This window comes from Cajanus cajan, chromosome 6 (assembly GCF_000230855.2).
Source record: "Cajanus cajan strain Asha chromosome 6, NIPB_CcT2T_4, whole genome shotgun sequence".
Classification (NCBI taxonomy): domain Eukaryota; kingdom Viridiplantae; phylum Streptophyta; class Magnoliopsida; order Fabales; family Fabaceae; genus Cajanus; species Cajanus cajan.
In genome coordinates this window covers 47,266,298-47,288,489 of record NC_138522.1, presented here as the reverse complement: position 1 = coordinate 47,288,489, position 22,192 = coordinate 47,266,298, and the positions used below count along the sequence as shown (strand labels likewise).

Sequence of the window (22,192 nt, the reverse complement as noted above, 5' to 3'; positions counted from 1 at the left end):
ACAAATTAGCCAGCTCAAATGAAAAAGGGAGGAAAGCAAAAAAGAGAGATGAAAAAAATATTTAGCACTCAAACTGGTTGGAGTTAATGAATGATATGGTATTTTGGCTTTGTGTGTGTTCATTGATGCTTATTTGGTAGGCCTATAGAATCATTGATGTTTATTGCTTATTCACTTTGAAATCCCTTTATTTCAGTGGTGGGAAACTGGATCCAAAATGTAATTAACGTGAACGCATGTGTGGGTAAGTTTTCTCTTCCTCTTCTCCTTTTTTTAACATTAGGCATTAGCCCACTTACTTAACATCATATTGGTTGCGCCAACATAAAATCCAACACCTAGAGACACTTTCCTTTTTCCTAGTTTTAGGATCTCACAATTCCCAACTTAATTTGCTCTTGAGCTATAAGCTGATATATGTAATTTGCGAATTCAAACAGAAGAAAATCAATTCAATAAATTTAGATGATATTATAATATATATATATTTTTTAAGTGTTTAGGTTAGACTTAACTTAATCCTATTTTATTTGAATAAGGTAACAAATTTTATGTTTTTAATCTGTTATTCAACCTGATTCAGTCATATATAAAATAATAATAATAATAATAATAATAATAATAATAATAAGTTAGTATGATCATTTGTTTAGAATAATATTTTGTTGTCATTCTTATTCAATAACAAGTATTATATTTTTGGATTAATAACATTGTAAAAATATAACATATATTTTAAATTTTATAAATTTTATTTTATATTAATGTTGGTTATTTGAGTCAATAATAATACAACAAATCAAGAAATTTATTTTAGATCGAATTTAATTTGTATCATTATTTATTTTATTGGTTGATAACAATATATTTATAATAATATATCAAATAATTTATATTTTTTAAGAGATATTTAACTTTCTATAATCTATAATATATATAAAGAGAATAGTTTGATTTGGTGTATACATTTTTAAATAATTTTATTCTTTAATTTTTACATAATAAAAAATAGACTTAAATATTTTTAAATAATGCCGCTGCTCTTCTATCTGGTCGACGAGTTGTTGTCGGAGATTCTGGCTCGCCCCAAGCGTTACAGAAGGACGCTATCGGAGAGTGTGTGGGAGAGGGTTCGCTAAGGATGAAGATCTTGGTGATCTTCGAGGTCAGTAGCTTATTCGTCAAGAGATCGACCATGAGGATCCGCGGCGTGATGAAGAAGGTGTTTCTAGAGGTGTAGAGTGCATGGTGGTGGTGTGAGCTGAGGTCACCGCGCCAAATAATTTTTTTTATTAAAAAAATTAAAATCTAATGTTGCCAATGACGTGACAGCCTGTCAGCCATATCATTACTTAAGAGAGGGAGACTAATGTTAAGTATTAAATTGAAGAAAAAAATTTGTTAGGTAATTAAAACAAAAAAATTAATAAGTAATAATCTTAAAACTAATCTAATTGGAGGGAGTTTAAACATATTTAAACCTAAAAAATAATATTAAAAATTAACTATTCTTACAAATATAAGATTCAAACTTGAGATATCGAAGTTTGAGGATCAAGTACAACTCCAATTTATCTAATAAATATTTACAATTTTTAAATATTATTAAATAAAATATAGAAATACAAAGTGTCTTGATCTTACTAGTAAATAAATAAATTTAATTATATTAATCTAATTGACTTAATTTTATCTATTTCGTTGATGATTGAATTGAATTTAAAAAAAATGCACAAACTTATTTTAATTCAATCCATTAAATTTTGATAGTATCAAATAACAAATTTATTTAAAATTTAACTCGACCAACTTAGAACCTATTTAGTCATTTGATAATGGGCTACTTTTTTAAAAGTGTAATTCCTTTCCTTAGTTATATGTGTTAGTTTTATGATTGCTTCCAAGTCCATCCATTTTTCTTCTACATTTTTTTTCTTGAATAGTGGGAAAAATTTTGTTCAATGTTGTTCAAGTGAAAAAAAAACACACTGTGTTATAACACATAACTAGATTTCACATCAGTGTGAATAAAAATAAGAATCTTCTACTTACATTAACAACGGTTACTTGAATTCGAATTTAAGATTTTTTTATTAGTAAATTATATATAAATCTCTTTGTAAACTTCTGTTTAAAATTAATGGTGTGTTTGAATGAGAAATTTAATAAATTCAATAAATTTTAAATTCTTGGTATTTGAATTACTTTGATTTCAATTTCTATCATTCTTAAAATATTTTATTTGAAAAAGATTTTAAATTGTTGAGTTGGATATGATAATTTAATTCCACCATGGTAAAATTAATTTTAAAAATATATTTATATGTTGATATTTTTAAATTAAATTTTATAAAAATAAATCTTAGTTAATTTTTAAATATTTAATAATTTTAAAAATTAATATTAGATAATTTTTAATAATTATAAAAATATTTTTGAATAAAGCATGAAGAGATAAGATAAAATATATAAGTGAAATAAAAAAATATAAATTTTTTAAAATTTTTTACTTTTTTTTAGAGAATTTAAAATTCTACTATTTCAAATAATTTTACAAATGCTTGAATGTCAAATTCTTTATAAATTTTCCATCCAAACAAGGTATAATGATATTTCATAACTCAAAAAGAAGATGTATCATTCCCTCATAAAATTTTATAAAGTGAAAAAATAGATATAGATATTTGTAAAATATATAATTTTTATAATTGTAATATATTTATGCATGATAATCTTAAATACTTTTGATCTTTATTAATATTTATTTTAACAACTACATTATTATGATTCATTTGTAAAATATTAAATTTCTATATTTAGTATCTTGAAATTTAAAATCACTATCAATTTGGTTACTAAAAGTTTATGATATCAAATAAATCTTTAAAACAATATAAAAACAGTCATTTTACCACGTTAACATTAATCAAAATAAATATTACATTCATATTTGACATGATGAAAAAATGTATGAAGGTTAGGAGTAGAAGTGGACGGGACAATAGGATGGGTGCACGAGAAAAAGCCCAGATTGTTTTCCCCCTTTTTTTCACTAAACACACCCTTCATATTTTTCTTAAAAATATATTCAAAAAATATTTCTAATGTTACAAAATTCTCCTTCACGAGCTCTCATCACATCATCCCGGCCCAGTTTCATTTCCACACTGCCCTAAAATATTTTATTGAAACTCAGTTCATCAGAGGCCCAATTTTATATGTTCCATTCCCAATACTTGATCCTTTTTTATTTTGTTTTTATATTAAAGAACCACATTAAAATCTAATATGAACAACACTCTCAGCTAAAATGAATAGATTTAACTGAAAAAGATTTTCATTTCATTCTGTGGACATGATCCAAGGACACTTGATCGTTTACAAACCTTACATCCCATGTCCAGTAACAAATTCAATCACATATCATATAAACTGAAGAACAACGAAAGCCACACAACATATAAATCCAAGGAAAATAAAAAGGGCAAACATGAATCTCAGAAGATGTTTAATAGGTGTTGTCTGTTGAACATGAATCTCGCGCTATGGCTGGGTTTAATTCTATCAATTGGTATTTGGTAGTAAAAAATAAAATAAAATAAAGCAACAGCTGATTGGAGACCAACAAGGGTAAGCAAGTGTGGGTAATGAAAGAAAAAATGTTTTCATTTTGCAAACAATAGAATGAGGTGGTGTGCCAAAAGCTCATGAAGTAAGAAGTTTTTATGACATTAGAGATAACTTTATAAAGAAAAAAAATGATATATATTTAATAATAATAAAATTGTAAAAAGTAATTTTCTTTTATTTGATACGAGAGACTCGACATATGAATATCTCGTTTCTTGGAAAGTTGATATGGGATCTCATCCACCTCCACTATAAATCTTGGGTTAGTTTTGTTTGTGCCAAATATTTGAATGGTGAATCGATTCTCCATGCATGCAGTAAGTCAAGCGCCTTGCCAGTTTAAAGGAGTTAGTTAAGGCGCTTCCTTTCATCCGTGAGGGGTTTCGTCCAAAGTTTGGATCCGGTCACTCATCTTGTGGTTTGACAACTAGTCTGGAATGGGTAAACTCGGAACTCAGGTTCTAGTGATCCACATCAATGACTCTGCTGCTACAGTGGCAGATTGTTGACAACTTGGAACATGGGATTTTGGCTTCCTTCGCACTACTATCTTGAATGAGTGGCTGGTGTTTTTTCAACAACTTGATATACCTTCATCTAGAGTTGGGGTAGACTCATTCACTTGGATGGGAGACCCTTCGGGATGTTATTTTCAGCTGCATCGGATTCAGATTTCTTAGTGCAGATGGCACCGGATTGAACAATCCTATTTGGAAGAAAGTGCGGTAGCTACACATTTTAGAAAAAGTGAAAATTTTTCTTTGGTTAGGATTGCATTCAGCCTTACCTACAAACATGTTTTACCACTCAAGACGGCCGGAAGAGATTGAACTTTGTGCACGTTGTTCAGGCAGGCAAGAAACAATCCTTCATGCACTTTGAGATTGCCCACATTCCCGTAAGATCTAGTTTCGGTTAGGATATACTCCACCTCATCTATTCACCAGCTCAGAAAGCATTATAAGGTTCAAAGACATCATTATGCATTCTGAGGCTGTCAAGTTGGCCATGGCCACTTAGTCGATATGGAGGTATAGAAACAATATAATTTTTCAAGGTTCGCATTGGTCGACCGCCTTTCCATACAATTATTCACAATCAACTACTAGGTGATGCGATTATTCTAAACTAAATAGGACAGGATAGTGTAAGATACATATCTAGATGTATGTAAAAATCTGTCAAACATAATAAATATATAATTATAATTCTGCAAATCCAAATTAAAAATATATTTCTTGGACGATGCTTACAAATCCCTCTCTCTCTTTTTTTTTTAAATTCATCAAGGGACAATGTTTCTATATTTTTATATTATACACGTTTCTATGCCTCATATGTAGCTGGTCTGAATTTTCAGTTGTTTTTTAAAGACTTAGATACTTCATGGATATGTATCAGTAAAGTATCCAAAGATTTTGATCAGATAAGGAAAATCTAATAATGTCCAAACGGTATTTGTTTTGGTTAATAATGCTGTTTTAACTATATCATTTGATTAATATTAAAACTACTACAATTCTATCATTCCAATTTTCAGAGCCCTGGCTTTGCCATTGAAACCCCATACTTTATAATCACTAATGCATAAGACATGGTACTTGCAATATAAGAGAGGAGACAAAATTAATGCTCATACAATCTGTATTGTCATTGAAGAACTGATATCCTGGAGAACCTATCAAATATAGGGTTTGTTTGTTTTAATTTTTTTTTTCTCTAGAAGGGTTTCTTTTTGATAAAATGAATACTTTTTTTTGAAAAAAAAATTTCATGTGTTTGTCTAAACATCCTTTTTTTAAAATACAGTTTTTTTGCTTATTTTAAGAAGCAACTTTTATCTACTTCTTAAATAATTGTTTTTTAAAAGCACTTGTTTTTAAGTTTAAACAAACAGACCCATAATTATGTTATTTTAATATTACCAGCAGGAAGTTTTTTCATTAAAGGCATTGTGTGGAAGAATTATTGCCAAAACTGATAATTACGCTGAAGTATTTGGTAATTTCAACCTATCAAGATCAAGAATATATAAGGCTATATTAGAACAACAATCTTAAATTTCAATTTGCACCGAGAAAAGTAAGCAAATTGTTACCATAAAAGATAATGACATCCTGATTGAATCTGGAACCCAGAATGAAAATGAAATATCACATTATGCACAAATCATCTTTGAGATCAGTAAAATTTGACTCAGTTGCCAGAAAAATTTAACATGCTAGACAAGATGATCAATTAACTTCCTTGGATCTATAGTTTTAAGGCAAATTAGAAATCCAATTTTGAACACTGAAAGAAGAATAAGAGAACCTATGATAAGTCAAGGAAAAAACCCAAACATGGAAAAGTGGGATATATCCCTCCACAAAAACTAATTCCTAAAAATAGGGTAATATCATGATGAGAAATACACTGCAAAAAGAGAATTAACCTTTGTACGATTCTTTCAGAGAAATAAAATGTAGCAGCCATTATTCTTTTAAAAAATCCCTAGCTGATAAAATTCAAAATCTGAATATTTGAATAGAAAAAGATAATCCTCATATTGTGTCAACATCTCTTCTTAGTTCTTATCAACCTATCACATAAATAAAATCAAACAAACCATTTTTAATAGAACAGAAGGTACAAAACAATTAATATTATAGGCACTATTAACGGTACACTGGCAAGGTACAAAACAATTAATATTATAGGCTCTATTACTCTTATGATTAAGTCTTTGAGTTAACTATAATATTACTTAAAAATAAGACAATACTATGATGATTAATATTACTTAAAAACAAGACAATACTATGATGATTAAGTCTTTGAGTTAACTATAATATTACTTAAAAACAAGACAATACTATGATTGTAAATCTTTAAGACGATGAAACTAAGTTGGGTGGGATGCAACAAGCTTATAATATCACCATTGAAACTGCTATAGAGTAAATAAAACATTAAAACTGATCAAATATTGAAGATTAGTGTAAATAAAACATTAATAATAATTATAACATTGAAACTGACTTGGGTGGGATGTGCCAAGCCCCTCCTGTAGTGTAAGGCATGGGCAACACATGAGAATCCCAGTAGCAAGCTACTATGAAGGATCCTCTCCCTGAAAAAATAAATTTAATATCATGTGAGTCAATGACTCACGTATCAGATATTAAACTGATAAGAACAGATACTACACTTGATCTTAGCCAAAAGGCCGAGAAAGGTATGATTTATAACAGTGCAGTTGATTATCTTTTATTGTTGGCTTGTGCAAATGTGTTTGGTGTTTGTCCGGTACGGGACTTAATAAAGATGAGACAAATATAGCTGATATACTAGTTCATTTAGGAGTTTAAGACTACACTAGTTGGAACCAGAAAGCTTTGCAGATAAATCATAATAGTTGCTATGCATGCAGAAAAATTGATATAATAATTGAGAAATTATAGCCACAAATCATACATGGCCATCAGAGGAAAAAAAAAAATCAATTACTGCTTAGCTACCTCTCTGTATAGTTAGGTTCCCCTTGCTTGAAATTTGTACCACTGCAAAAGCTGTTCCTTTTCACGTGATAAAAGTTAGAAATATTTTGTATGAATTGAAATGACTAAAATATTTAGACCCCATGAAACATGTTATTCAATTGGCTAAGTGTAGTTTTAGAAACTTATTACCACAATGGGGCTGTTTTGAAACATTTTACATCTTTGGGGCTGTTTTACTGGGTGTCGCTATGGGCCACAGCGACACCCATGACACGTGGCAAATTTGGGTTTCAATATAAGCCATGAACGCCATATTAAACGAGTCGCTGTAGCTGGTGGAGACTTTTATAGAGGCGCTATAGGCTAAGGCGCCTCAAGTCGGCTTAAAATAATCTGAAATAAATTTAAAAACAAAAAAAAATTTAAAAAATGAGGCGCTGTGGCCTAGGGCGCCTCCAAGGCGTTTGGGCTCACAGCGCCTCAAGGAGTCTGATATTTATACCATATTTAATATTTTATAAATACAAAAAATGAAAATTAATTTTTTTAAAAATTTCTGATAAAAAAGAAAAAAACAATAGAAATTTTTAAAAATATAAAGTTAAAAAATGAAGTAATATAATGTGAAACAAATTTAAAAACGAAAAAAAATTTAAAAAATTGATGCGCTGTGGCCTAGGGCGCCTCTGAGACGGTTGGGCTCACAGCGCCTCACGTGGTGTTTTTGTAAAGTATATATATTATATTTTATAAATATAAAATATGAAAAAAAATTATAAAAAAATGTCTGATAAAAAATAGAAAAGAATTAAAATTTTTGAAAAATTATAACTTTTAAAAAGAGGTAATATAATGTGAAAAAAAATTAAAAACGAAAAAAAATATATATAAATTTGAGGCGCTATGGCTCAGAGCGTGACCACACACAGGCTGACACGTGTCCACAGCTAATTTGAGGCGTTGCAACTCATAGCGCCTCATTAATTGACCGCCTGCGTGACCACACAGAGGCTGACACGTGTCCACAGCTAATTTGAGGCGTTGCAACTCATGGCGCCTCATTAATTGACCGCCTGCGTGACCATACAGAGGCTGACACGTGTCCACAGCTAATTTGAGGCGTTGCAACTCATAGCGCCTCACTTGGCGCGTAATAAATTCACCGCGTGCTTGGCCAATGAGACGCTGACACGTGGCACTGCGGTTAAAAACTTTTTGTATGTAATTTATAATTATTAAAAAATTAAATTTATATAAATTTTAAAATGATTTCATTTAATTTTGTGTTATTTATGTTAATTAAAAAAATATTTTATTTAAATTTGAAATAGCTGTAATTTAATTCTGGTTAATTTAAATTTTTTCGTAAATAATTATATTGAAATTATAAATTGATATAATTTATTTCTGTGTAATTTATGTTTATTAAAAAAATAAATAATTACAAATTTATAAATGATTTAATTTATTTCTGTGTCATTAAATTTATATAAATTCTAAATTGATTTAATTTAATTCTGTGTTATTTATGTTAATTAAAAAAAATTGATTTATATTTGAAATACGTTTAATTTATTTCTGCTTAAATATTGAATTTATTTATTTTAATTCTGTTTTAATTTTATTTAATTAAAAAATAAGTTTATTTAAATTTTTAATTTATTTAATTTAATTCTGTTTTAATTTTATTTAATTAGAAAAAAAGTTTATTTAAATTTTTTAATTTATTTAATTTAATTCTGTTTTAATTTTATTTAATTAGAAAATAAGTTTATTTAAAATTTTAATTTATTTAATTTAATTTAATTCTGTTTTAATTTTATTTAATGTAAAAAATAATTGAAAAATGAAAAAAAAAAAAAAAAAAGGGGCGCTGTGAGCCACAGCGCCACTCAGGCGTACTGGGCCACAGCGCCTGTTAAGAAAATAATTTAAAAAATAAATGAAAAACGAAAATAAAAATAAAAATGGGGCGCTGTGAGCCACAGCGTCACTCAGGCGTACTGGGCCACAGCGCCTACTAAAAAATAATGTAATAAATAATTTAAAAACGAAAAAAAAAATAAAAAATTATGTGGCGCTGTGGCGTACTGGGCAAGCCTATAGCGACACTGGTCCAGCCCAATCAAGCCTTAAAAAAAAAAAAAAACCCACGTGTCATGGATGTCGCTATGGCCCATAGCGACACCCAATAAAAGAACCCCAAAGATGTAAATTGTTTCAAAACAGCCTTATTTTAGTAATAAGTTTTAAAAAATGTGCTACAGTGGTCGTTTAGCCTATTCAATTAGTTCCACATTGTTGAGTTTTAATAAAACACAGCCTTCATATAATCAAAACTGAATGTTACTTTGATAGGATCTGTTTTATAAGCTCACACCTCTGTATTTTGAGTTCTAAGGAGACAGGAACTATGTCTCATGGATGAATCATGACCATGAGATGATTAATGGCCTGATGACCTCTTCTAAAAGGGGTGTTGTCTACGGCTAATGCCATTGCAATGCTGTAAAGTTGGATGACACTTACCACCTTTTCCGGCAAGTTCCTTTTGGAAGTTTGTGTTTTATGGTGAACAGTTGGATTGCTGAAATGTATAAGTGTAAACAGTAAGGAAGAGTCCCTTCCCTACCCCAAAAGATATAATAAGGAAGGGTCTCTTCCCTATCCCAAAAGATAAATTGTTGAGTGTTTCCTTCTTCATAGTAGAACGAAGAATGTGTGATTCTTACTCCATGCTGAGTTCATGACCATTTTTGAGGCATGGGGTGATGTCATGTTCAAGGGGTAAAATGAAATTCAAAATAGTTCAATAGCCAAGTTATGTCAACCTTCAAAGTGTCCTTGTGTTACAAGGTATAATGCATTTGCTTAGACAAACAGCTGAATTATTTGTTTTAATCCAAAATAAAAACTCAACCCTGAAAATTAACTTCAAAAAGGCCTTGAAAGTTATTTCTCTAAAAAATAACCAATTTATTTTAAAAACTTAAAATCATATTGAAATAAATAATTAAATATAGATTAAGTTATTCATTTGATCTTTAAATTAACTTAAATATGTTTTTAATTTCTTAAATTTGAGTTGAGTTTAATTTTGTTTCTCTGAAAATAAGTTAATATTTTAGTCCATCTGCATTATTGTACCTTCTTGTTTAAAGAATCATACAAAAGATTCTCCTACCAACAAAATAAGGTTGTGTTGAAGTATTTGATAGTTTCTACAATATGCCTTTGAAAGCAGAGGTGAACCTGTCAAGAAACTAAGCACAGATGTCACAGGTCTTGCACATTTTCCCTGAAAAGAGACCATATGAATATATGATAATCAATAGTGGCCATATAAGAGCTACAATCATAAATTTCAACTTATACCAAATCTGAGGAAAGTAAGCAACTGGTTACCATAAAATATAATGACATGCTGATTGAATTTGGAACCCTAAGTTCAGTAAGTTGAAATACCACATTCTGCACAAATCACATTAAGACAAGTAAAATTTGACTCAGTTGGCAAAAAAAATTAACATACTAGACAAGATGAACAATTAACTTTCTTGGATTTATAGTTTCAAGGAAAATTAGAAATCCAATTTTGAACTCTAAAAGGAGAATAAGAGAACTTATAATAATTTAACAGATCAATTATAAAAGCAAGGGAATCAATAAAGATATTAGAAGTTAGAGTGTTGATCAAATTAGCCACTTTCTATGAAATATTGTTAAAGGAGATGTTCAGCGTAAGACCAAAAGGATAGAGCCAAGCAAATTCTGAAAAATCTTTTAAGTCAAGGAAAAGACTCAGCCATAGAAAAGTGGGATATACCCCTCTACAACAACTAGTTCTTAAAAATAAGGTAATATCATTATGAGAAGTACACTGCAAAAGGAGAATCAACCTTTTGTTTGATTCTTTCAGAGAAAGAAAAATAGTATGTTGCATCCATCATTTTTTAAAAAACAACCCATAGCTAATACAATACAAAATCTGAATATAATAACCATAGCTCTTAAAATTCAAAATCCAAATATTTGAAAATAATGTTGCAGCCATTTATGACTCTCTTATCTACCTATTACATGAAACTGATTTGGATGGGATGGGACAGGATCTTTAATATCAATATAACATTAAAACTGGAAATAAAATAATCAAATTGACCAAATATTGAGAATATAATGTGTACTTTACATAATACATTAAAACTGACTTAGGTGGGATGCACCAAGCCCCTGCTGTAGTGTAAGGTGGTCAGCATAATTAGAATATTGAAACTGACTTAGGTGGGATGCGCCAAGCCCCTGCTGTAGTGTAAGGCATGGGCGACACATGAGAACCCCAGTAGCAAGCTACCTCGAAGGGCCCTCTCCCTAAAAAATAAATTTAATATCAAGTGAGTCAATGACTCACATATCAGATATTAAACTGATAAGAACAGATACTACACTTGATCTTAGCCAAAAGGCCGAGAAAGGTATGATTTGGAATGTAGCAGATGATTATGTTTTATTGTTGGCTTCTGCAAATGTTCTTGGTGTTTGCCCAATGTGGGACTTATTAATAATATCACAAATATAGCTGATTACAACATTTAGGAGTCTAAGACTCTGCTTGTTGGAACCTGAAGGCTTGTCTTCAGCCTATAAAGAAAATGGGCCTCAAAACACTTGTATCCATCACTGCAAAAATAAAATCACCTTGACATGTTTAGGAACAAAAAAGCATAAAAAGCACTCATTATTAACCCAGAGGAACAGTAGATAAAAGGCACACTGGAAACAATATTCAGATCATGGATTGCCATTGGCTGTGACAAATCACAATACAACAGTGGAAGTTAGTATGACAGCAAATAAGATGACAACAGTGTGAGAATACTAACCAACTTCGTGATTAGTTTTATGCAATAGTTGCTTCATTGCAGTTTGTTTTAAGATACACCAAAAATGCTTCATCATCTTATAGTTTGTATTTCCTTTGTACAGAAGAAAGTTAAGAACTGATTGATGCATCATCTTATTCGATCCTCTCTTAAGTCATGTCATTGACACGGGAGATTAAAGCAACACAATTGCAGCTGTTGTAGGCCAAAGAAATATAAATCTTTGAAGTGATTAGTTACTCTCTACCTTGTTTGTACAAGTTAAACTATCTTATAACTAATTGAATATGCTAAAACTAGTTGCTGCAGGTAGACGTAGACCAATCTAATAACTTAACCAACCAGCATTATGCAGAATAGTATAAACCACTAACAAACTATGTGTTGTAAATGCATGATCTATTCATTTTTCTTGATATAATATAACATTGACAAATCTCAACACCTTGCTACCAGTAGTAATACTATTTAATTAAATATGTCAAAGCTAACCGCTGCAGATAGACCAACCAAACTAAGTATAAATACAGAATTATATAGTCTTTAAAAAAGGTATAACAAAGTTTGAATTCAAAAGAGCCAACTCACCTTTACATGTACGTTCGAGACATGACTTACAAAATAGATAGATTCATAGCTGAATCATATTGGATTCAATTGATAGCTAAAAATTCTTTTATTTTCCTTTCATTTTCGGATTGGTCATGCATTTGTATAATTTTAGAGTCTACCAGTATCAAACACTTCTGAGTTCGGAACCCTAAACCCCAGCAACACTAGACAATTTCCTCTAAATAATTTGGGTGCTTCGTAGCAAAAACTAAAGATAAGTTACTACTACAGTATTACTGACACTGTCACCAAGATCATAATAGTCCCACATCGAAAGTGTTTATTCAATGAAACGAGTTTATATTAACTGGCATTTTGCACATGGTCACGACCTTACTTGAACAGGATCTGTTCTATAGGCTCGTACCTCTGTATCCTTGAGTTCTAAGGAGACAGGAACCTACGTCTGGTGGATGAACCATGACCATGAGATCAGAGCGTGATTAACGGCCTGATGAGCTTCCCTGTGGAGGTGTGTCGTCTGGGGGCCGTAGAGGATCGTTCTCTGGACAGTTACCGTCTGAGATGGTCTCATGGTTGTCTGACAGACCCAATAATTTTACCAATTCTACATTTTTTTTATACATCCTTTGTTATTGAAAAAGGACCCTAAAAACCTGAGAGCGAGTTAATACTGTGTAAAATATTGTTGTAATCATTGAAAACATTTGGAAAGCATTTTGAAACACAAAAAAAGTATATATAGAAAAAGAAAAGGAACATTATTACCTTGTTGTCAGTTGTAAGGTTGGGTGTGTGGTATTTGCATGTATGTATGTAGTTCTACCAAACATAACTTGTCGACAACAGATAACATGGTCAGGACCTTACTTGAACAGGATCTGTTCTATAGGATGGTACCTCTGCTTCCTTGAGTTCTAAGGAGACACCGTGAGATTATTAACGGCCTGGTAAGCTTCTCTGTAGAGTGGCCTTATGTAAGGCTGTAGGGGATCGTTGTCAGACATGTCTAATGTCTGAGATGGTCTCACGGTTGTCTGACAGATTAAATAATTTTTTTTTTGAGTTAACCATTTATACATTATAAATGTGGTAAATTCTCTAATGGACCATGAAACCAAGTGGTGTATGGGTACACCATGAACAATTACCACTAGATGCATCTAAGGTTAGTGTTTACCAATGCACCTTATCACAGGATTTAAATTTCAAATTTTTTACTAAATTTTTTTTTAAATTACCCAAAAAAAACACGTGTTACGGAGGAGCAGCTGCTGTCACTTCCGGAACGGCCCGTTCTAAATGAAAAAATATCACATGAATAATGCACCAGAACGGGCCGTTCCAGAAGAAAAAAAACACGTGATGACTAGACCAGAACGGGCCGTTCCAATATCAGAATGGCCCGTTCCAGATTCAAAAATAACGTATGATTACTTAAACCAGAACGGGCCGTTCTGAATTCGGAACGGCCCGTTCTAACTCATATGTGACATTAAGCACTTTTTTAAACAAAATAATATCTTTTTTTCATTCTACTAAATTATATTTAAAATTTAAGTATAGTTTTTTAATTGATAATATTTTTTTATTAGAATTAGAGGTTTACATTAATTAAATGCGTAAATTTCTAATTATAATTAGAAAATAACACCAAACAAAATTTTCTATTATAAATATAATTTTCTCTCATATAAATTATTGCAAAAATTTGTTAATTTTACTTTTATATTTCGATATTTTCCTCTTAAAAAAATGATGTTACCAAATATTTTTGAATTTGATTTACATTAGTTTAATTGCTTTTAAGGTGCATAGACTTTCGTGGTTTTGTTGTCAATGCTACAAACATTAGGTGTTGATTAAATGTCACCTAGTGTGAGAAGAGATACTCATTTTCTGTTTGGATTTGCATTGGGTGCTAATGTATGTGGCGTTAAATATAAGTTAGACAAAGGCCCTCTGCCTAATTAACAGACACGAGAGAATATGAGACTCTTTGCCTCGATGACATTAGGGGCGGGTAGTTTAGTGCTAAGCGTGAGTGAGATATGAAGCCCATTCCTCAATGACATCAAGCATCCTATGAATGAAGCTCAAAACTAGGCCTAATAAGCTTAAAACTCAAAAAGTCTCATATTAAGGCCCATAATACAATACCAAACAATATAAACTCTTATACTACCAAATATATGAGAAAGGTGGTCATCCATGTAAAGTCCAAGTAAAGAGAACCCTAGGCCCACCAAACCCATTGGGCTCACTAAGCTCAGAAGCAGAAAAAAGCCCAAAGGCCCATGAAGTCCAAAACTAGGCCCAATAAGCTTAAAACCCAAAAAGTCTTATACTTAGGCCCATAATACAAGACCAAACAATATAAACTCCTATACTACCAAATATATGAGAAAGGTGGTCATCCATGTAAAGCCCAAGTAAAGAGAATCCTAGGCCCACCAAACCCATTGGGCTCACTAAGCTCAGAAGCAATCAAAAGTCCAAAGGCCCATGAAGCCCAAAACTAGGCCTAATAAGCTTAAAACCCAAAAAGTCTTATATTAAAAGTCTTATATTAGTATAAGACTTTTTGAGTTTTAAGCTTATTGGGTCTAGTTTTGGGCTTCATGGGCCTTTGGACTTTTGATTGCTTTTGAGCTTAGTGAGCCCAATGAGTTTGGTGGGCCTAGGGTTCTCTTTACTTGGGCTTTACATGGATGACCACTTTTCTCATATATTTGGTAGTATAGGAATTTATATTGTTTGGTCTTGTATTATGGGCCTTAGTATAAGACTTTTTGGATTTTAAGCTTATTGGGCCTAGTTTTGGGCTTCATGGGCCTTTGGAATTTTGATTACTTTTGAGCTTAGTGAGCCCAATGGGTTTGGTGAGCCTAAGGTTCTCTTTACTTGGGCTTTAGTATAGGAGTTTATATTGTTTGGTCTTATATTATGGGCCTAAGTATAAGACTTTTTGGGTTTTAAGCTTATTGGGCCTAGTTTTGGGCTTCATGGGCCTTTAGACTTTTGATTGCTTTTGAGCTTAGTGAGCCCAATGGGTTTGGTGGGCCTAAGGTTCTCTTTACTTGGGCTTTATATAGATGACCACCTTTCTCATATATTTGGTAGTATAGGAATTTATATTGTTTGGTCTTGTATTATGGGCCTTAGTATAAGACTTTTTGGATTTTAAGCTTATTGGGCCTAGTTTTGGACTTTATGGGCCTTTGGGCTTTTGTTTGCTTCTGAGCTTAGTGAGCCCAATGGATTTGGTGAGCTTAAGGTTCTCTTTACTTGGGCTTTACATGAATGACCACCTTTCTCATATATTTGGTAGTATAGGAGTTTATATTGTTTGGTCTTATATTATGGGTCTTAGTATAAGACTTTTTGGGTTTTAAACTTATTGGGCCTAGTTTTGGGCTTCTTGGACCTTTAGACTTTTGATTGCTTTTGAGCTTAGTGAGCCCAATGGGTTTGGTGGGCCTAAGGTTCTCTTTACTTGGGCTTTAGTATAGGAGTTTATATTGTTTGATCTTATATTATGGGCCTAAGTATAAGACTTTTTGGGTTTTAAGCTTATTGGGCCTAGTTTTGGGCTTCATGGGCCTTTAGACTTTTGATTGCTTTTGAGCTTAGTGAGCCTAATGGGTTTGGTGGGCCTAAGGTTCTCTTTACTTGGGCTTTATATAGATGATCACCTTTCTCATATATTTGGTAGTATAGGAATTTATATTGTTTAGTCTTGTATTATGGGCCTTAGTATAAAACTTTTTGGATTTTAGGCTTATTGGGCCTAGTTTTAGACGTCATGGGCCTTTGGGCTTTTGTTTGCTTCTGAGCTTAGTGAGCCCAATGGATTTGGTGGGCCTAAGGTTCTCGTTACTTGGGCTTTACATGAATGACCACCTTTCTCATATATTTGGTAGTATAGGAGTTTATATTGTTTGGTCTTATATTATGGGCCTTAGTATAAGACTTTTTGGGTTTTAAACTTATTGGGCCTAGTTTTGGGCTTCTTGGACCTTTAGACTTTTGATTGCTTTTGAGCTTAGTGAGCCCAATGGGTTTGGTGGGCCTAAGGTTCTCTTTACTTTGACTTTAGTATAGGAGTTTATATTGTTTGGTCTTATATTATGGGCATAAGTATAAGACTTTTTGGGTTTTAAGCTTATTGGGCCTAGTTTTGGGCTTCATGGGCCTTTATACTTTTGATTGCTTTTAAGCTTAGTGAGCCCAATGAGTTTGGTGGGCCTAAGGTTTTCTTTACTTGGACTTTACATAGATGACTACCTTTCTCATATATTTGGTAGTATAGGAGTTTATATTGTTTGGTCTTGTATTACGGGCCTTAGTATAAGACTTTTTGAGTTTTAAGCTTATTAGGCCTAGTTTTTGGCTTTATTCATAAGATGCTTGATGTCATTGAGGAAGGGGCTTCATATCTCGCTCAATTGAAAAACTATACTTAAATTTTAAATGTAATTTAGTAGAATGAAAAAAAAAATTTGCTTAAAAAAAAGTGCATATGTCAAATATGTAGTTAGAACGGGCCGTTCCGAATTTAGAACGGCCCGTTTTGGTTTAAGTATTCATATGTTATTTTTAAATATGGAACGGGCCGTGCTGATTTCAGAATTGCCCGTTCTGATTTCGGAACGTCCCGTTCTGATTTCGGAAGGCCCGTTCTGATTTTGGAACGTCCCGTTCTGGTGCAGTCATCACGTGTTTTTTTTTCTTCTGGAACGACCCGTTCTGGTGCATTATTCCTTTGTTATTTTTTCATCTAGAACGGGCCGTTCTGATTTCAGAACGGCCCGTTCCGAAAGTGACAGCAGCTGTGTCAGTACATCGTAATACGTGGTTTTTTTTTGGTAATTAAAAAAAAATTCAGTAAAAAATTCAGAAATCTTATCCTGTGTGAAGGTGTACAATGTATTCTAACTCACTAAATCACAATCTCAACCATTCATTATTTTTAATATTATATCTATGGTAATTTTAGATGCACCACCCATAACCACTTGTCCAACTTCAAGACATCACCTATAAATGTAAAATTTATTTAAATGCAAGCTTCTCATGCGATGAGGTTTTGGGTTCATGTCAATATGTCATAACCATTTGACGTCAGGGGAGGTGTCCCATTTAAAGGGTAAAATCAAATATAACATTTTTTAATCCACCCCATGCCATGCTTTGTGGTTTCAAGGTGCCTTTGGTTACATACAAGCACCAGAATTTTCTCTTTTCATTCAAATGAAGTTTCAAGGATCCAACCCTGAAATTAAACTCTAAAAGCTCTATATTTTTTTTTTCTTTCGAAAATCAATCATTTGACTTAAAGAACTAAAATGGGATGGTACTTAAAAAAAATAAATTATATTTTTTTATTCTTTTATTTATTTTTAAAATTCAATTTGATTTAATTATTTTTAAATAACTCAATTTTATTCTTTAATTTTTAAAAGATGTTCAATGTTGACAAAATATTTTTTTTTCTTCTATATGTAATACTAAAATAAGTATTTTATTTATCTTGAAATTATTTTAGAAAAAATTAAAACCATAAGTAAATAAAAATGACTTTTTAAAAAAAATCAAAGTTTTTGATGCTTTTAAGTTTTTAACTAAATATTATTTAATTTTCTAATTTTGAAATATTCAATTTGATCTCACTATTTTTAAATGAATTAATTTAATTATCTAATTTTTAAAAAATATTTAATATTATTAATTCATCTTATTTTATTAATGTTGTTAACATCGATTTGAATAGAAAAATAACATTAAATATTTAAAAATTAAAAATTAAATTAAATTATTTAAAAATAATAAAATCAAATTAAATTATAAAGATAAATAAAGGAAAAAATATAATTTTAAAAAACAACTCTAAAGTTTAACTAAATATATATGTTTAGAAAAGAGTCTAATTTTTTTTTGGCTTGATTTAAATATATACCTGCATCTATATATTTTTTTGGATTAAATGCATCTGTATATTTTAACAATAAAAAAAATTACCTTCGATTTTCACTATTTACCATAGATCTATTCTTTTATCATTAGCTTATTCTTTTTATATTATTACTATTGCGATCAAGATATTTCATACATCTATATTTTATTTAAAATTTTAAAAATAAAAATTTGAGATTAAATAGTAAAATAGGTGATTAATAATTTGAAGATTTAAATAATTAAAAATGGTTAACTTATTTGAAAGGTAAAAATAAAAGTAATTTTTAATAATAATTTTTTATTATTTAAATATTTAAAGATAAAATTATCTTAAAAAAAATAAGGACAAAAACCGATTATAAATTATTCTATCTACTTAATTTATATATAAAGTATATATAACTTAGAGCAGGAAAATTACTGTACCTTTCAAGTAATTTTAGTCATTGCATTCTTAAAATAAATTAGACTAGGGCATGTGTATATTTTAATGAGAACACTCATTTCGGATTCTCTTTTTTCCAGAATGCAACACCCTTCTAGTCATATATGCATTTTCAAACTGAGAGAAATACATTTTAGAATATTTTAAAATATGTTCATTCATTTTTTCCTGTTCATCCTATGCGTCGGGTCTCTAATTACAACACGGTCTCTTATGCTCACTTAGTTACTGTGTGAGTGAGTGCACGCCAACTGTTTGGTGTTTTGCTCCAGCAGTTTGTGTCAACATCATCTTATTTTTCCTGTTCCTCTTTTAAAAACTCTCAAAATAGTGTTTCTACTAAAAAAAAGTGTTTCTTTATACAATCTACATTTTCTCTCTAAGATATTCAATATCTACCTCAAGTTAACAAGAAATGGCCTTTGGATATCTTCTACCACTTCATTTTGGAAACTGAGAAACATAATAATATTGTCGAACTCTTAAAAACTGAGAAAGGTATCTTAACTTTCTCACGTGAATTAGAGAATTCAAATCCAAAAATGCGGTACTAATTGCCTACACGAAAAAAAGAGAGTAATTATTGTTAAGATGATATTCATTGATGTTTTGTTTTAATTTATTGCTAATACTTAGACAATAATTTATCAAAAGTGTGCATAAATAGAAAAATTTAAATTTAGGTGAAATTTGTGTAATGATGTAAGAATTGGACCATAATAGTGTCCATATCCGATCCATGTCAAGAAACATAATGGTACTTATTCACATGCATGATTGTGCTTGACCATTGAAGTACATCCTTTTTTATATTAAAAGCACACTTGTGTATTCCTCTACCATTTTATGCATGTTTCCTCGCATGCACAGTTGTGCTTTGTTGTTGAAGCACACCTTTTTCATTTGGCAAACATGCCTTTGTTTTTGCTAGCCCGCACTAAAGCACATCATGAGCACCTAAATTTAAAGCAAGATTTTTTTCTCCATCGTGTCCACAAATATATATTAAATTTTACACCTTTGTTAGTGACCCTCTAAACTCCAAATTCTCAATTTTTGGTGTCATGGTTTTACCCAAAGTGACTTTGGAAGGTAACACCTGAAACTCTCCACAATGTACCCAATCCTCGCCCCTCCGTGAACGCCTTCACAAAGGTAACACCTTATCTCCATTCCTTCCTTCATCACCTCATCAATGCAAACACTTTCATCTTTTTCTGCCACTCTGACCACATTCGATTGTAACTGCGCCTCATCTTCTTCTTTCTAAATTTCTAAAAAAAAACATATACATTAGTTGTAATATAACAAATGCAATACATTGATTCAAATTCAAATTAATATAACCCCAAGCGTGTGGTTCAGCGGTAGGGGTTGATCCACGCTTAAGCAAGGTCAGGGGTTCGAATCCTACCTTGTGTATGCAGCCGCGTTAAATCTTGGGGCCAGCTATCCCACTCTTTGAGGTGCCTCCAACGTATATGCAGCCGCGTTAAATCTTGGGGCCAGCTATCCCACCCTTTGAGGTGCCTCCAACGTAGCGAGGAGATTAGTCACTGCAGTCGGCCCTGGATACTCCAGGGACGAAAAAAAAAATTCAAATTAATATAATATTCATTCTTTTTACATCATTAAACTATAATCGATACAAAAAATAATATATTACATCGAATAAACTACAACTGTTGTAGTATAGTTGTTTTTAATGAAAAAAATGCCATCGTATAAGACATTGTTTTAATTATAAAATAATTGATGTAATATTACCACGTTATATATCTATTTTGCATTAGTGATATTCTTTTATCTAATAGAATAGATCAGAATAAATCCTATTAATCAGGCAAATAAATAAATAAATAGAATTCGCCTGCATGCAAAGTTAAGAATGTCAATTGCCTTAGAAGCACGTTATTATAAGCCTTACCACACATGACGCCATTTCTAGCTTTTGAATTAGCAGCATCTAAAATCCAATCTGTTCATCACATGGAGCAATTAATAATCTCAATTGATGTCAAATCTTTATCTTCTAATGGTCTGAATTTACAGTTTACACCAGAGGTATTGCAAAATCAAGGGACCAAAGTGAAGTTAAGATTCATGAATCGTTGTCTTGGGCCTTGGCTGGTGATGGAGTCCTTCACGTTTGTTACTTGTGCTGCCACTTGCCACTTGCCACTTGCCACTTGCCACGCCTAGCTATAAGGTCCCAACAAAACCTGTATTATCCATGGGGACTAATTAAGGATTATGAATATAGAAATGACAACACTATGATTAGATTGGAGTTTCTAACGTACGAGTGATTATTGACCATTGAACTTAAGTTTATTTAGTCTAGGTTGTCGTAGACTGTGATAAAACATGGTTGGATCTTATAAGTATTATTTTCCATGTTGATAAGTTTTTGGGTTTTCTTGTCTTGCGGAATGTGGATGAACATGCACGTACGTATGAGGATGTGTCACTTGTCGAGAACCTAGTGAAGGTTGAAACCCGTAACACATGTATGCATTGATTACCACATGTGCTAAAACACATTACACGTCCATATTAGCGTACTCGTGATACAATTCATAAATTGATTGAACTCGATATAATATAATATCATGAAAATAATCTTATATAGGAAAAAAAAAAACACTTATTTTTAAGTACCTCGAAGCTAACTAATGTATAATGTGTGTTTACGTTTGTTTTATTAATTTTCTTTTTGTAATTTTCATTATTTTTTCCGATCGAAACTCATTCACTTAATCTATATACAGAATATGTTTAAATATAAACTTAAAAATACTTTTGAAAGTTTCTTTATTAAAAATAAATAATATCTTTTTTTACAGAAAATTTTTCTAAACTTGAATCCAAACTAGTTAATACACTTGTTTTTTCCTTTTTCTTTTTAAACAGCAATTAAAACAAGAATTAATCATTCATACACTGCTAGTGTAAAACTTTTACACTAGTAACCAATCATATCTTTTAAACTATTTTATTTTATTATTATTTCATTAAATAAACAACTGACATGACACTATTAAAAGATATGATTGGTTGTCAGTATAAAAAAACTTTACACTAACAGTGTATATGTGATTAACTCTTAAAACAATATCTACTATTTTAATGTATAGCTGTAAAGAAGTACTTGAACCCATATATAAATTCCTGATATATAGAATTAGATGAATAAATAAGCTTACTACAAGATAAAAAAA

The 22,192-nt window shown here is 31.0% G+C and overlaps 1 long non-coding RNA gene and 3 other non-coding genes across 8 annotated transcripts; 1 reads left to right on the top strand and 3 right to left on the bottom strand.

Moving 5' to 3' along the window:
• Positions 1 to 3,319: 3,319 nt before the first annotated feature.
• Positions 3,320 to 13,626, bottom strand: LOC114915823 (uncharacterized). Of its 5 annotated transcripts, XR_014434739.1 has the most exons (8): positions 13,337 to 13,611; positions 11,996 to 13,224; positions 10,518 to 10,583; positions 10,365 to 10,410; positions 7,131 to 7,181; positions 6,652 to 6,742; positions 4,418 to 6,211; positions 3,320 to 4,286 (listed from the first exon to the last, which is right to left on the bottom strand). It is a non-coding gene; the product is annotated as an uncharacterized LOC114915823 (long non-coding RNA). The 5 variants fall into 5 exon arrangements; XR_014434741.1 differs by lacking the exon at positions 6,652 to 6,742 and having other exon boundaries at positions 7,131 to 10,410; positions 10,518 to 13,224; positions 13,337 to 13,620; XR_014434743.1 differs by lacking the exon at positions 7,131 to 7,181 and having other exon boundaries at positions 4,418 to 6,742; positions 10,518 to 13,224; positions 13,337 to 13,618.
• Positions 6,656 to 6,851, bottom strand: LOC114915872 (U2 spliceosomal RNA). The gene has a single exon (XR_003804062.1). It is a non-coding gene; the product is annotated as a U2 spliceosomal RNA (small nuclear RNA).
• LOC114915873 (U2 spliceosomal RNA) lies at positions 11,397 to 11,591 on the bottom strand. The gene has a single exon (XR_003804063.1). It is a non-coding gene; the product is annotated as a U2 spliceosomal RNA (small nuclear RNA).
• Positions 12,935 to 13,158, top strand: LOC114915897 (small nucleolar RNA U3). Its single transcript, XR_003804086.1, has one exon. It is a non-coding gene; the product is annotated as a small nucleolar RNA U3 (small nucleolar RNA).
• Positions 13,627 to 22,192: the final 8,566 nt, after the last annotated feature.